A 15,509-nucleotide genomic window follows, 5' to 3' on the forward strand; every position below is an offset into this window, starting at 1 on the left:
ATTCCATAGTACTTACTGAAAAGAGTAGAGGAAGTTCCTTAGTGACTTGGCAAATTTCCCTGAGCCAGTATGAATACCATCTCGGTTCTCCCATAAAAAGAAACCAAGTAGGACTAGCCGGTTCAACAAAGTGTCAATAAATAAAAACAAATAAAATAAATATGAATCTATGCTATGATACTGCAAACTCAAAATATTGGAACCCAAAATGCTGAAAACTCAAAATATTGAAAAACTACACCCACTAATTATATATACTATCTCTGGGATTACAGAGGGGGCAAAAGTCAAAGACTCAGTTTCAATATTTTGAATTTTCACTCAAAATGATATATATATATAATGTATAGATCTACTTCTAAATTTCAAAGTTTCAAAACATCAACATTCTTATGGCTGACACCACGAGACCATAAGATCATAGTTTCGAAACTTTCAAATTTAAATAAAAAAAAAAATACAATAAAAAAAATCTTTTTTTACATTTTTGCAGGGGGCAATCCCCCCTGCACCCCTCACACCCCTGAGAATTAAATATGCCAACTCTGAGATCACACTACAGCCAGGAAAATTGTAAGTATACCGTTCCATGTTTATGGCAATCTTCAGTTAAACGTTTGAAGTTTCAAAAGTTCAAAATTTCAATGTTATTGTCTCGACCATGAGAAAGTTGACATTTTGAAACTTTGAAATTTAGAAGTAGACATATATATATATGTATATATATATATATCTATATATATATATACACACACACGCAACACACACACACACACACACACACACACACACACACACACACACACACACACACACACACACGTTAGTGTTATGCGTTTTATCAGTGTGTACACTTATCATGTACTCAGACTGGGGTTATGTTGGTCACTGGTGTAATTTATAGAATTATGTTATGGTCGAATTTCAATAGATCAACTTTAACATAATTTAGGAGTTTTCTCGTTTTTATCCACCTACTTGACCAAGGAGTTAGTTTCCTTAATTTTTAGGGGAATGAGGACAAAACACCATGACAGGGAATGCGGGGAGAAAAGCCCACCACATAAAAGCATAGTTTGTGTTATTTTTTTAGTGATCACAAGTGTAACTCATTTGTTTACATTTTCAGTCATTGTTGATGTTATTTTCACTGGTACTGAAGGTTATAGCCAGTGAGGTTGCTGGATGTTTTAATGTTTGAGAAATGTAATCAATGGTTATTCACTACATACTCATATACATAGAATCATAGGAGGTTACCAGGCTATCGACCCAAAGGTCATTTCAAGTCTAGCCATTTCATTCCAATGTAATACCATAGATACTCCAATCAATACCCAGGATTCTATTTAGTAATGACTGTCCATGTCCAATGAAAGTTGTGGGCACTATCCCTGGTAATAATTTATGGTGCATCGTCCACTCGTCAAGGTTCCTTTTGAATGGCGTCATAGAGGTGCTCTGCTTCACATGAATTGGCAGCCTATTCCAAAGATGCAGCAGTTGCTGGGAGACAAATTTGTCAATCCCTCATGTCCTATTCAAGTCGCAGGCTACATTTAGGTCCCTGGAATGGGTAGCTCTAGTCCCGTTTGATTTTTGGATGTTCAGCACATTCACAAGGTTTGGGTCAGAGATTGCTCTGTACGCAGGCATAAGTCTCTCCTAAGAAGTCTATATGATACTGAGTGCAGTGACAGGAACTTTAGTCAGTCTGTGTAAGGCATGTGCTGGAGTCCCTTGATCTTCTTAGTTAGAAACCTCTGAGGTCTCTCTAATTGCTGCAGGTGCTTTGTATGTTACATGCCAAAAGGGATGTTATACTCCTTATGGGCATGATTAGTGATGAGTATAGAGGGGTTATAACATCCTTTGCTCTAGAAGCAATGCCTTTGCTAATCAGGTGTGTTATGTAGAATGCCTTCCTTGCTACAGTAGACAGATGGTGGTCAAAGCTAAGGTCACAGTCTACTTGTGATCCCAGATCTCTTACCATTTCGTAGGTACTTAGGATAGTGTTGTTAATTTTATAGTGTGAAGGGACATTGCTTTTATTGAAGGGAATAATAATACATTTCTTTGCATTCACTTTGAGACCATGACTATGACTACGAATCCAGTCATTCAAACCCTCCTGAAGAATACTGGCATAATTTGGAGATTCAATAATTGCACCCAGTTTGCAGTTATCTACAGACTTGGTCAGCCACAGCCTCTTAGTTTTGGCCTGAACTTCTGACAAGTATATAGCAAACAGTAGGGGACCCAGCATTGACCCTTGTGGCACCCCACTAGTGAAAGGTGTGCTGGTTGATGTAGAGTCACCCACTTTGATAGTGTGTGACCAGTTCATGAGATAGATGGCTGTGAGTTTGTCAACCATGGCTTCCCAGGCAGACAGGAACTGGATTATCTTGGAATGACACCAGAAACTAAGCCAATTATTGAAATCAATCATTTTTTGTTTATACTGTAGCATCATTCTAGGTGAGGGTAATATGCTGCTCAAGGCTAGGGACATACCTGCCTGGGACACATACTCGGAGAGCTCAATCATGTCTCTCTTCATATAGTCCCGTGAGGTACATTTCAGGTGATTCACTCCAACATGAGCTATGACAGTCATAATGGTAATTGTTGCCGAGAGACCTGAGTACATGTGTGATCTGATGAATCCTGGCACCAGACAGGCAGCTGACCATGAATTTCTCCTTATCTAACCTGGTGAGTGGGACATTCATGTGTCTCACTATGGAGTATTCAATGACAAGAAAATTTGTTTTTTGAGTGTTACGCCTTAAGGGTTTGGTACGAGAGACACTGGTGTTGCAATGTGTCTTGGGTGGTGTGGGAACTGAGTTAGTTGTAGCAGTCTTTTGTTTTGGAGGTCACTGGTGTTTTGGTAAGTTTTTTGAGAGAACCTCTTCATATGTTGAATTATGTATTGGATGTGTACTATGTGTATGAGTAGTAGTACTTTGTGCATGAGTAGTGGTGGGTGAGCTGACAACCTCTTCAGTGTTACTGTTTTGAGTGCGAGAGAGCAGGGATTCAAGATTCTTGGTGTAGATGCATCTTGTGCACTCTGTACTAGAATGAGTTATTTGTAGAGGGTTGTCAGTGTACATGAGGTAGTTGCTACGCTGCCTCATGTGACCCAGGTCAACAAGGCTTGCAGGAGAAACAAGGGTAGTCCAACTGTCCATAATGTTAAGTTTGAAGAAGTATTATCAGAAAGGGGGTGTTTTCAGGACTGATATAGGAGGTGCTCTATAGATGGGTATTTCTGAAGGGGTTTTTGGGTGGTGGTTTAATAGGTGACAGCTCATTATTACTTCTTAGACTGAAGATGCACTAAAATGAAGACTTCACTAATGTACTACAGCTGTATTTAAGGGAAAAGTTGTTGAAATCTGTTCGGCTATGGCGCACAATTGTGCGGCAGTGTGCAGTGCTGCGAAACTTGCAAACAAGTAGAAACTGACTCAACCACAAGGCTTAAATACCAGAAACTAAAAACTTAAAAAAAAATAGTTTAAGAAAATCAAAAGAACCAGTGAAGGTGCTTATTCCAAGCCCTAGGAAGTTCTTGCATTCACTTCCAGGTGCTACAAGATGGTGGCCATTTCTGCAGCAGGAGTTTTGGCTCCTGTTGCTGCTTCTACTATTACTGTTTCTATTTGGCTTCAGACAGTGTTTGTGTCTTTTTCACCTGTATCTTCTTTATCTGGTTCTCAGACCTCTATTGAATGTTCTACTGTTTTGAAAGATGCTGATAATTTGACTTTACTTGACTGGTTTGATTCTATGGAACTACAGGATTGCTCTCAGACTTCCACTGCTTCAGTGTCTGCTGTTTTAGCTCTCCCGGTGGAGAAGTCATCTACTTCTACTAGTGCTGTAGCTTCTGTTGCCTCTAATCTTGTTTCTACAGCTAAATCCTATACTGTTGTGGTAAAAATGTCAGTTTCTGCTTATGGCAGTCAACTTGGGTCTAATGGACAGGCAAGGATTGTTTCTAAACCATTGGTGTGTTTGAAATCTGCTTTAAGTTAGCCTTTATCCTGTAAGTTTATTTGGAATTCTTTGTTAAAGCCTTTGTCTGTTTCAGTTCAGTCTTTGTGTGCTATTATTCACTGGGGAGGAATGTTTTTGCTGCTGTTTATTTTGAAAGTCAAGAGGCTACTTCTGCTTTTGTTTCCAGTTGTTCTAAGCATTATTCTCAGAAGCCTTGGTCTGACTATGTGTTGTCTAAAGTAGATATTCTTTATAAGTGTAAAATTATTTTGTATTTTCACTCTATTTATGTTACTGAGGCTCATGTTAGAGAGTTTTTGCTCTCACATTGTGCAGATGTTTTTTCTGTGAAAAAAGTCTTTTGATACTGATACTGATGATGTTTGAGATGGGGCCTGCCTGGGAGGCCTGGGTGTCCTTACTTCTGCTAGATACTGGAGTTTCCAATTTGCTTGGCATTTGTTTATTGGCTGGTCAGAGGAGTATTTTTGAGATATGTAGGACAGCCTAAATCATGATTCTTTTGCTGTAAATTCTCACATTTGGTGTCTGCATGTCCTTCTAGGAGATGTACTCATTGTGGATCATCTGAGCATTTTGCTAGGGTTTGTCCCTAGTGGTGTCTTTTGTGTTTCTGTTCACACTGGGACTTTGGTTGCCCTGCTGTGCCCCCTGCAGTCTTCCTTCAGCTGAGGCCTCTACTGTTTTTCCTGCTACTGGCTCTGAGCCAGCTTCTAGTGTTGTGCCTGCTGATGTTGCTTTGCTGCAGGTGTGGATTCCATTCCTGACCCACCACCTCCTTCTTTACCAGCTTCAGTTCCTGTAACTCCTTCTGGGGATTCTGAGATGGGTTCCTTGCCTATTAGCTTACCAGGCCCTGTAGTTACTGGCCTTTCTACTGAGATTCCCCTTTCACCTAATATTAATGCTGTTCCTGCTAGGACTGAAATGTTACACTCCAATAGGGGGTTGCATGGGGTGTCTGCTGCTTCTTCTACAGATGCCAATATTAAGGTGCTGGTTTCCTCAGAGGATGCTGGTTTTGTGGCAGATGTTAATTCTGATCTGCCTGAGTTGCAGTCAGAGATTTCAGGTTCCAAACAGAGGTCTTTAAGGCTTAAATGCATTAAAAGGGCTTTGGATAATGATTCTAGTCTGGTTGCTGATGACTGACCTGTCTGGTTTTTTTTTTGTAATATAAATGGTATGGTGTCTTTATCTAGGCATCTGACTATACGTTCTTGGGTTTATTTCCTTTCTTCTCATATTATTTGTTTTTTAGATGTTGTCAAATGTCTTCTGCTTCTTGTTTGCAATGAGAAGTTTTGTGGGGGTGGTGGTTTGGTCTTTGGGTTCTGATTGCTGGTCTGGCATTGTGGTTCTGTATCATAATCGGTGGTGTTGGTTAGGGATGTTGTTCATGTTTTAGCTGGTAGGGCATTGGTGGTGGATTTATTGGCTAGGCATTCTTTTATACATTTTGTTATTGTCTATACCTTTATTTCTGTAGCTGAACACCATTTATTTTTTCAGCTCTTATGGTCTTATTTTCTTATTAACTGACCCATTCTTTTTTGGGGGGACTTTAATTGTGGTGTTATACCATGGGATTCTAGATCTAGGCAAGACTCTAGTGTTTGTTGTTGCAAGGACATTTTACTCCTGGCCTCCCTTACTGTCTGTAGCACTGATGCTTTTACTTATTTTCATGGCACTGCACGCATCTGTATTGATTATTGTTTTTGTTCTCCCACCTTTGCTATAGTTTCTTCCTCTTTGCCTTTTGTACCTTTACTGACCACCATGTTTTTGTCATTTTCCTTTGGTGTTTCTTCACTTTATCTAAGGGTAAGGGTTTGCTTAGATATACCACTCCCTGGAATTTTACTCCTGCTTGGCAAGAGATTGTTTCTGAATTATGGGATGATCACTTTACTCTGTTGCATTTCTTTCCTTCTCTGTCCTCATGGTGGTTGACCTTTAAGGAGAAGTTTGTTGTTCATTATAATTGGTTTGTCCGGCCTTATTGTTTTCAGCTTAAGCAGTCTTCTAATGCCTTGTATGCTGATTTTCAATCAGCTGTGCATCAGGACCCTGCAGTGCATCAGGACCCCTCTAGTGCTCTTCAGAATCTTTGTGAGCTGCATCTGCACAATATTACTTGGGTCAAGGTAGTTCTTTGGAACTTTTTTCACTCGTTTAAGGGTAGGGGTGAGGAATTTCTTCCTTATGTGGGCAAGCAAATGCTTAGGACAGAGACCTTTATCGATAGTTTGCTAACTTCTTCTGGTGATGTTACTACTAAGGATGGTATTTTGCATGAAGTTAATTCTTTTTTGTGTTCTTTATATGATGGTAAGGTTTCTCCTGCTGAATCATGGCCCATTCTGGTGATGCTGGCTGCTTTTAGAACTGCTCTTGATGCATCTTTTATCTTGTTTGAGGTTCATCGGGCCATTTCTTCTTTTATGGTAGATTCTGCCCCAGGGTGAGATGGGCTTTCATATAATTATCACTCTCTTTCTGATGTTCAATTGTCAGTACTTGTTCAGTTGTTTAATGACTGGTTTTCCCATCCTGACTTTTTGTGCATTGCCCTTAAGTTTCTCTGGAAGAAGGGCGACCACAAGGTCTTATCCAAATGGCACCCTATTTCCTTGTGCAACACTGATTACAAGTTGTTTTGTAAAGTTTTATAGTTGCACCTTCATTCTAAGATGCATTTTCTTTTGGATCTCAGGGTCTATGGTATTTCAGATAGGCCTAAGCAGGATTTGTTGCTTTTGCTGAAGTATGTTACTTCTTATGTTTACTCCTCTCCTTCTGCTTTGCTGCTTTCTTGTGACCTTACTAAGGCATTTGATAATGTTAGCCATGGGGCCTTGTTAGCCATTTTGAAAGCCTTTATATTTGGTCCTTTTTTTTCTTAAGTGCTTTTCCTCTATTTACTCTTCTTCAGTTATTGTTCCTGTGATGAATGGATGATTAGGTGCAGAGGATGGTATGAAGAATGGTGTGCATCAGGGCTGCCCTTTAAGCAGCTATCTCTGCACAATGGTGGTGGGTGCAGTATTTTCTAAGGTGAGGGCCCATTTTTCTTTATCTTCTTTTTCTTTTTCCTGTTCTGGTGTTTTGTTGCCTCATTTATTGTCCTATGCAGATGATGTGACAGTGCTTGCTGAGTTTTCTGCTGTTTTGCTGACTTACATGTAGTATTTTTCTTTAGTTTTTTTCCTTGGTGGGGGTCTCCCTAAGCCTTGGTGGTTTTGGTGTACTCCTTAGTGTTGGGTAGGTTTATCTTCTTCTTCTTGGGTGTGCCTTTTGGTACTCCTTCTTATGTGCTGGAGCCTTGTGAGTGTCTTCTTGATAAGGCTTTTCAGTGATTGTTTTTTTGGTGCTCCTTCCCATTGTCTTTTCTGAAAAAAGTTGATTTGTTGAATGGTGTTTTGTGGGGTACTTTGATATATGTTTATTTGTTTCATCATTCTTAGTCTTCCCGTCTTTTTGTCTGCAGTTTTTCATTTCTTTTGGGGGACCTCTTATGCACTTGTGCAGAGGGATATTTTATATTCTCCTCCTGCATCAGGTGGTGTCAGCCTGCTCCACCCTGTTCTTTTTCTCTGTACTTTATTTCTTGTTGTTGTTTTGTGACATTTGCAGGCTGCTGATATTTCTTTGCTTGGTCACTTGCTCCCAGCTTTGTCTGGCCAGTTTTGGCAAATTTGCTTGGCTGGGAAGTGTGCCTGGAGAGTCCCCTCGGGGAGCTGTGGGAAGTCCAGTCTTTGTTGCTTGGGGTTGCATGTTACCTTGGGTGCTTTTCCTTCTTCTAGACAAGAGTGGTGTTCCTCTCTTTTGACCCATTTCTATGCCATTAATCAATATCCGGACTATTCCCTTGGGAGGTTGCAGGGGTGGAGTCAGCGTAGGTGGCTTTATGCCTCTTTGCCCCATTGGAGTGATTTTATGTGGCATTGTTCCCTTGATAAGTTGCCAATGAAGTCTTCATATGTTTTTCATTCAGTGGGGGCCCAGTCATGTCCACATTCTGGTTGTGGGACTTTGGAAATGGCAGGACATGTTTTTCTTCACTGTAATAGGTTACCTGGCTTTTGGGAAGATGTTCAACATAAGTATTCAGTGCCCCATTTGTTTCCCATTACACTTGATAAATGTTTGTATAGGGATTATGGCTGTGCCTGGATGCCAGCAGTTGCTCGGGCAGATTTTCTCTTGGTGTCTGCTCAGAGACTTCTTTGGGCTGCCCGTTGTAGTGAGATTCTTGCTCAGAAGGTTCTGTCTATGCCCTCTTTACTTGCTCAATTAAGGATGTGGTTGTGGCACAAGGGGTGGGGGTTTGACCTTGCCCAGCTTGCTTGTTTTGTTTTCCAACCCTTTATTATTGTTTTTCCATTACAGGAGGTATTTCTTTTTGTGAATGTTTTTTGCACTGGTATTTTTTATATCAGTGCTGTTCTTGTTTTAGGTGTTTATATCTTCTATTTTGCTTGACTGGAGTGTATTTTATAGCTACTGTACTCCTTTCTTATGGACTTCCCCAGCATTTTTTATTCCTGCAACCATTTCCTTTTTGCAGTTTTTTTGCTGTCTACAGTATTACACGACTTTATGCATTTGTGGTAGCCTTTTTTTTTTTTTTTTGCTTTTGTCCATTTGTTTGTTTTGGGTTGAGTGTTTGAATATTAGCAAGAACTTGTATTTTGTAGGTTTTTTCAGTTCTATGGTATTGTTTGGGGTTCTTTTTCTTTGTTAGGTTGTTTCTTCTTTGCTAGGGGTTTTCTTGTTAGGGCTTCTTCTGCTTCTTTTCAATTATGTAAGACAGAACAGATGCTTTGCAAACAGTGAAAAGTAGCAACAATTACTTGGCAAACAGTGAAAAATAGCAAAAAAAGCTTGGCGATAGCAAATAAAGCAACAAAATATGATATAATAAGCACAGGAAGGCAGACAAATGCAGTACAGACAGTGCAGTTTAGTTTACAGTATTAAATACAGTAGCAAATAAGCAGAACACAATAAAATGTGCTGTTGTTGTTGTTGTCTTTCGGCTTTTCCCGGTTAGGGGTCGCCACAGCGGAACTCTGGTCCGCTAATGATTGGAAGTAGATTTTCATGAACGCCGAGGTGCCAGCTCGACGTTCAAACTTCAACAAAGGCATGCCCATTTACGCATGTCTTTTGAACAATAAAATGTGCTGTAAATAGTATAATTAAGCAAAAAAAAAAAAACAGATAAGTTATGTTTTTTTGTGAAGCTCAAAAGTCTCCAGTCATCTGGTATCTCATTTCAGAGTTGTGGCTGCTAGCCCAGCTCAGTTCAGCTCAGTGCAAACAGCAGAAACCAGCTCAAATGCAGGGCTTAAATACCAGAAGCTAAAAATTAAAAAAAAAAAAAATTAAAAAAAAATGAAAATAACCACTAAGCCTCCTTACTCCAAATCCTAGATCAATCACCCTTCACCAGATAGGTTCCAATCAGCACACCTCTCTCACAAAGGTGCAGAAGGACACCTTCCAATCAAAGATGGTTTGGGAAATGTGCTCAGAATACAACAGCCACTACAAACAGACCCATATACAGTAAACCTGTACCTGGACTATGCTACACCCACTGGATACACTAATTTAGACAATAAACACTAAACAATGTTTTAAACAGCAGAAAAGCAGCATTGAGACACTAAAAATGTTTTAAACAGCAAACAAATCTGATATTTAAAACACTGCTTGGTGGGAAAACAGAACAAACAGAACAGATGCTTTGCAAACAGTGAAAAGTAGCAACAATTACTTTGCAAACATTGAAAATAGCAAAAAAGCTTTGCAACAATGAAAACAGCAGCAAAATATGATTTAAAAGGCACAGTAAGGCACGGAAATGAGTGCAAATGTGCAGCTTAGTTTATAGTATTAAAATACAATATCAAATAAGCAGAACCCAATAAAAAGTGCAGTAAATAGTATAATCAAGCAAAAAGAAAAAAAAAACAGGTAACTTATGTTTTTTGGGAAGCTCAGAAGCCTCCAGTCATATGTTATCTTAGCTCAGAGTTGTGGCTGCTAGCCCATCTCATTTCAACTCAGTTCAAACAAGCCTCAGTTCAAACAAAAGAACATTAAAAGTTACACAGCATAGGTGATTCAGTTTTTTTTCTTTTGGTTATTTAATTGCTTAATCTATTTGACCCTGACAAAAATTGTAACCAAACTTCATCATGTTCTATGCTAAAATTAAATCCTCTTAAAATAATTTTAGTAAGTATCATAGGTTCATAGGTGTTTACTAGGTTAATGGCCCTTGGGCCTTCAGAAGCCTAGCCATAGGATTACCCTTGCATAGTGCCACTTGACCTTAGTTCCCAGTGCCTCTGTCGAGTAGAGCCACTGGAGTTATCCCGGGGTGAATTTTCTGTTTCTCATCCACTCATCAAGATTCCTCTTGAAGAGGGTCAGTGAGGTGCTCTGCTTGACATGTATGGGAAGTCTGTTCCATAGCATGGATAGTCTCTAGGTTATGAACCTGTCCCTCCAGCATGTTCTGTTAATTGTGGTAATGAGATTGAGGTCTCTGGAGTGTGTGGTCTGGAGGGATTGGGATTTCTTTAGAGGTAACATTTCAACAGAGCTGGGTCAGACATGGCTTTGTAAGTCAAGCAGAGATCGCCTCAAAGTAGTCGATATGAGATAGAGAATAGTTGGAGTTTTTTGAGTCTGTCCATATAGGACAAGTATTTCAGGTCTAGGATCCTCTTTGTAAGGTACTTTTGCAGCCTCTCCAGTTGTTGCAGGTGTCTAGTGAGGTACATGCCAAATGGGGCATTGTACTCGATGATTGGCCTAATGAGAGAGGAGTAGAGGGAGACAATGACCTCTTTCTTCCTGGATACAAAACCCTTAGTAATGAGATGTACCACATAGAAGGACTTTCTGACCACAGTGGCAATGTGGTGATCAAAAGAGAGGTTGCTGTCAACCTGTGCTACCAGATCTCTTGTAATACCTTCTGTGTTCAGTGGGCTATCATCAATGTGATAATTCATGGGAATCAGGTTTTTCCCAAAGGGGATGACGACACATTTTTTGGCATTGAGCCATGGTTCTGACATCAGTCATTGGTCACAGTGAGGCCATTCTGTAGGATGTCAACATCACTTGGGGAGTTGATAATAGCTCCCAACTTGCAATCGTCTGCAAACTTTGTCAGCTAGAATCCCTTCATGTTGGCCTGGACTTCAGAGAAGTAGATACCAAACAGGAGAGTACGTGGTCAAATAAAATCCATTGGATTCCCCTATCCTTTGTTTCTGTGGGTTAGAATGCATACAGACCTTCACTGCATTGTAAAAGCAGAAGACACCTCTTTAGGGGAATCCACTGAATTTTATTTGACCAGGTACACCACCAGTTTAGCCCAGAATTGACTCCCAGAGCTCTAAGTATAAATGTCAACTGATTTTAATGCTTTAAGCTCTACTAAGACAAGAAAATGCAAAACTGGCTCAAATAAGCCAGTAAAAACTACTTTTATTGAAATAATAACGCAAGACATGCAAAGTTTCACACCTTTGTGCTTCCTCAAGTAATGGGTTTCATGTAAGCTTGTATGTCTCATTTTATTTTATATATTTTTAATAAAAGTGGTCTTTACTAATTTCCTTGAGCTAAGTTTTTTCTTTTGATTTTATTATATCTGGCTAGAATTTTATCAGCTTGAGCTACTTGTAATACCGCATAGCACCACTAGGACTGTCAAGTATTTAATCCCTGTGCTATTAAATATATCCTATTTTGACTTTTCATTAGCAACTTAATCTTGCTTAACCCGACAGCTTGATTTATCAGTTTTATTTCTTATTTGCCTATAAAACATGTGACCTTCTTTACCAGACTGCCAAATGCTATAGTCATCTTAAATATGTTATTAAGTACCATGATTCTCAGTTTCCTAATCAATATTCACAATATTGCATAATTTAGAGTATCTTTCATCCCAACTTTGTTTTCTTGGAAATGCCTGTCTGATTTTTGTTTTCTTTATTAACCAGAATTTACAAAGAAATATTTGAATATATCAAAAAAATTTCATCTTTCACAACTCACCACTATAGTCAAAAGGACATGTACCAAATAGAGTACTAAATTATTTGTTTAATTATTTTTTTTCCTCTCTATTTAGGTTTATTTCCCCCCAACCTATTTAATTTTAGTGCAAATTTTGGATGTGCATGGTCAATGCTTTCCTAATGCAGCTCTTAATGTTTATTTTTTTGTATTGTTTTAAACAGTTGCAGACATGGACATTCAACATATTTTGTATGATGAAAAGCCAACTGGAGTTACATGCTTCAATCTAAAGTTAGGAAGTTTTAATATTAACCTTATATATAATACCATTATCATGAGTCAATAGCTCTAGGAATTATAATAGAACTTCTCCATAAGATTGCTGCTCCTTTTCTCTTTCCTTTAATGCTAGAATTTACTACTACCATGTATTGTAATTAGTCTGTTAACACATTACAGCCATGTAATTCCTCTTGGTGTTTCTGAAGTTACATTCTACTGATGCTTGTAGGCATTTAATAATGCCTGTTCACATTTGCATAAATGATTCCAAAACCATGCTACATAGATGCTAATAAAATATATAATTTTAAAGTTTGCACAATGGGCAATACAATTGCAATGATATTTGACCTCTGTCTGATGCTGCTAAAGATATATCAATTGCTATTCATATACTATTTATTTATATTGTCATCATTTTCATATTTTTAAATACCTCAGAAACCACATGATAGAGAATAACTATGTAGTCTCATATGAAAGCACACATATGGATTAACAAAATGATGCAGTATGTGTGTAGCTTGAGTAATTACTCTTTAGCTCTGCAACAGGTTTTTGTTATAACAAGAAACTGAAAGATTGAAAACACAAGTAACAGCTGGTGAAGGGAAAACAATGGGGGTATTCCCTGCTGACAAGGTAGTGAGCTTTCAGCATTTTCCTCTACAATAAGTTTTTTTTTGTTTTGAGAAGGAAAAAGTTATGCAGATGTAGCAAACCAAGGAAGAATGTAAGAAGGAACTGCGAGAAAATAAACAGTTAAAGTTTTTCAACAGCCACAGAAAATAAGGCAAGTAGTAAGAATAAAAAATAAAAGTGATGACAGGTTGAGCAGGTATGACATCATGGATAGTATTTATTTTGCCACTAACATTTAACATTAAAGACATAGCAATAATTCATTCTGGGACTGAAATTGTTTGTGAATTGACATTTGAAAGGTTTAACTTGTTGAAAAAAATATGACTGAGACTGAAAAAAGAAATTCAGTAGCACATACATTACTTTATTTCAGAGCTTAGGACTTCAACTAAAAAAAGAAAATAGCTATGCAGTTTAGGCTTTCAGATATGGTTGAGCATGAGTTAACATTGTGTTTTTAACTATGTAGTAAAGTGCATGACATAAAAAAAATAAGTAATGAAAGAAATTTATGGACTGAGGTTGCTGAGTGGGGTAGCAATAGTTGCCAAAGATGGGAAAATTCAACATGTTTCAAATACAATAATTGTAAATGGTAAAATATGATTTGTTAGGTACTGGTATCAACCCAAAGCATACTATTTCTGTGGGGATAAAAATCATTTAGTACAAGATTGCAACAAACAGAGGTGTTACCAAAGCAGGGAAAGGGGTCATTAAACAAAAAAAAAAAGTAAACCTTTTTGTAGAAAATGAAAGAATTAGGACATTTCTGGTTCAACTACCCCATATTAGAAGAAAAAAGATTAGATGAAGAAGAATGTTCTGAAGAATGATAAACAGTAGAAATATTAGAGAAGATGTTGAAAGAAAAAGTGGTGTGGGCGAGGCGGATACCGAAGAGAGTTTAAAGAATGAAGGTGTTATTAGAGAAGAAATAATTCAAAGTGAGATTATTAATACACAAGAAGAGAGCAGATATGAAATTTTAAAAAGTGAAGAGGAAGAAGAGGAGAAATTGGAACAGGAGAAGAACAAGATCAAGATACTCAAAAATCATTTGGTGAGAGACTTAGAAGAATGAACAGGAAAATAAGATTTGGAAGTAAAACATAAAGAAAGGAAAAAGATGATATAAGAATGTTGACATTAAATGTGAATAGCATTAGATATGACATAACAGGTTTTCTGGTGGTGGAACAATGTAAAAAAATAAAAATGAATGTTTTTTTGCTTGCTAGATATCAGATGTAAAAAAGAAGAAGAAAAGAACACAGGCAGTATGGGGAACATGGCCAAATTGTTTGCTGGGTTGGAAATGAGACATGTTCTGGAAGAAGAATTCTTAAAAAAAATGAAGAAATAAGAATAAAGATCATAGTGCCAGTAAGGGTAGTGATATGTGATATTTGAATGAGACAAAATATATGAGTAATAGTGATTTATGCATATACTAATATGACAGTGAGAAGACAGTTGTTTAAAGAAATAAAAATATTTGTGTTCGTAAACATGCCAACATTAATGGTGGGAGATATTGACTGTAGCCAGAGAAAAGAAAAGGGATGAATAACAATGGATATTACGATGTTAAGGGATTTGATAAAAATATGGAGATTTAAAAGTACGAAAGAATAGACGATGTACATATAAAAGAGGATTTTTAAGACTGAAATTGATTATATAATTTATTCCAAAGACATGAATGTAATAACGTGGGAGTACAGATGACAGAGTTTTCAGATCAGAGAGCAGTATGGGCTAGAATAGGAAAAGACAGATATATATTAAAGGACTAAAGGGATAAAGAGAATAACTGCAGAGTTTAAAAATGAGGAAGACATGATAAGAAAGAAAGAAATGTTATAGAAAGATCGTATGGCAATTAGACCATTTTATAAAAATTGGGCACAGCGGTGGGTAGTATATAAGCAGAAATATAAAAATATATTTAGAAGTGGAAAGAAGAATAAATAAAGAAATACAAATCTATACAAACATTTTACAAAATTATGTGAGAGAAATAGAAAACAGAATTGACGAAAATAAGGTGAATAAAGAAACAGATGTATGAAAAGAATAGAGGAAAAGTAAAAATGATGTTACATGTATAAAGATTGTTTTCAGAAAGGAAAGAAAGAAAAGGTTTCCCCTTAGTTTGGAAAAGAAGTAGAAATGAGAGAAGGAAGAATGGATGCAAAGGAAATATAAAATACAAACAAAAATATATTATGGAGGCAGTAGAATGTTTTGTAGTGAAAATGTATGCAAAAGAGGAAATGAGTGGGCAAGAAGAATGGAAAGTGAAAAAAATTGAAAAGTAGGGATTTTTGTTAGAAAATTATATAACAACAGAAGAAATAGAGAAGGTGGTGAAACAATGTAAGAATAAATCAGTACCAGGATTAGATGGTATAAGTTAAGAGTATTATAAGGAAATGAATAACTATGAAATAGAAGTTTTTTTTGAAAGGTATTATGTA

The sequence above is a fragment of the Protopterus annectens genome, chromosome 5.part1, assembly GCF_019279795.1.
Source record: "Protopterus annectens isolate FY-2018-M chromosome 5.part1, PAN1.0, whole genome shotgun sequence".
NCBI classification, from domain to species: Eukaryota; Metazoa; Chordata; order Ceratodontiformes; family Protopteridae; genus Protopterus; species Protopterus annectens.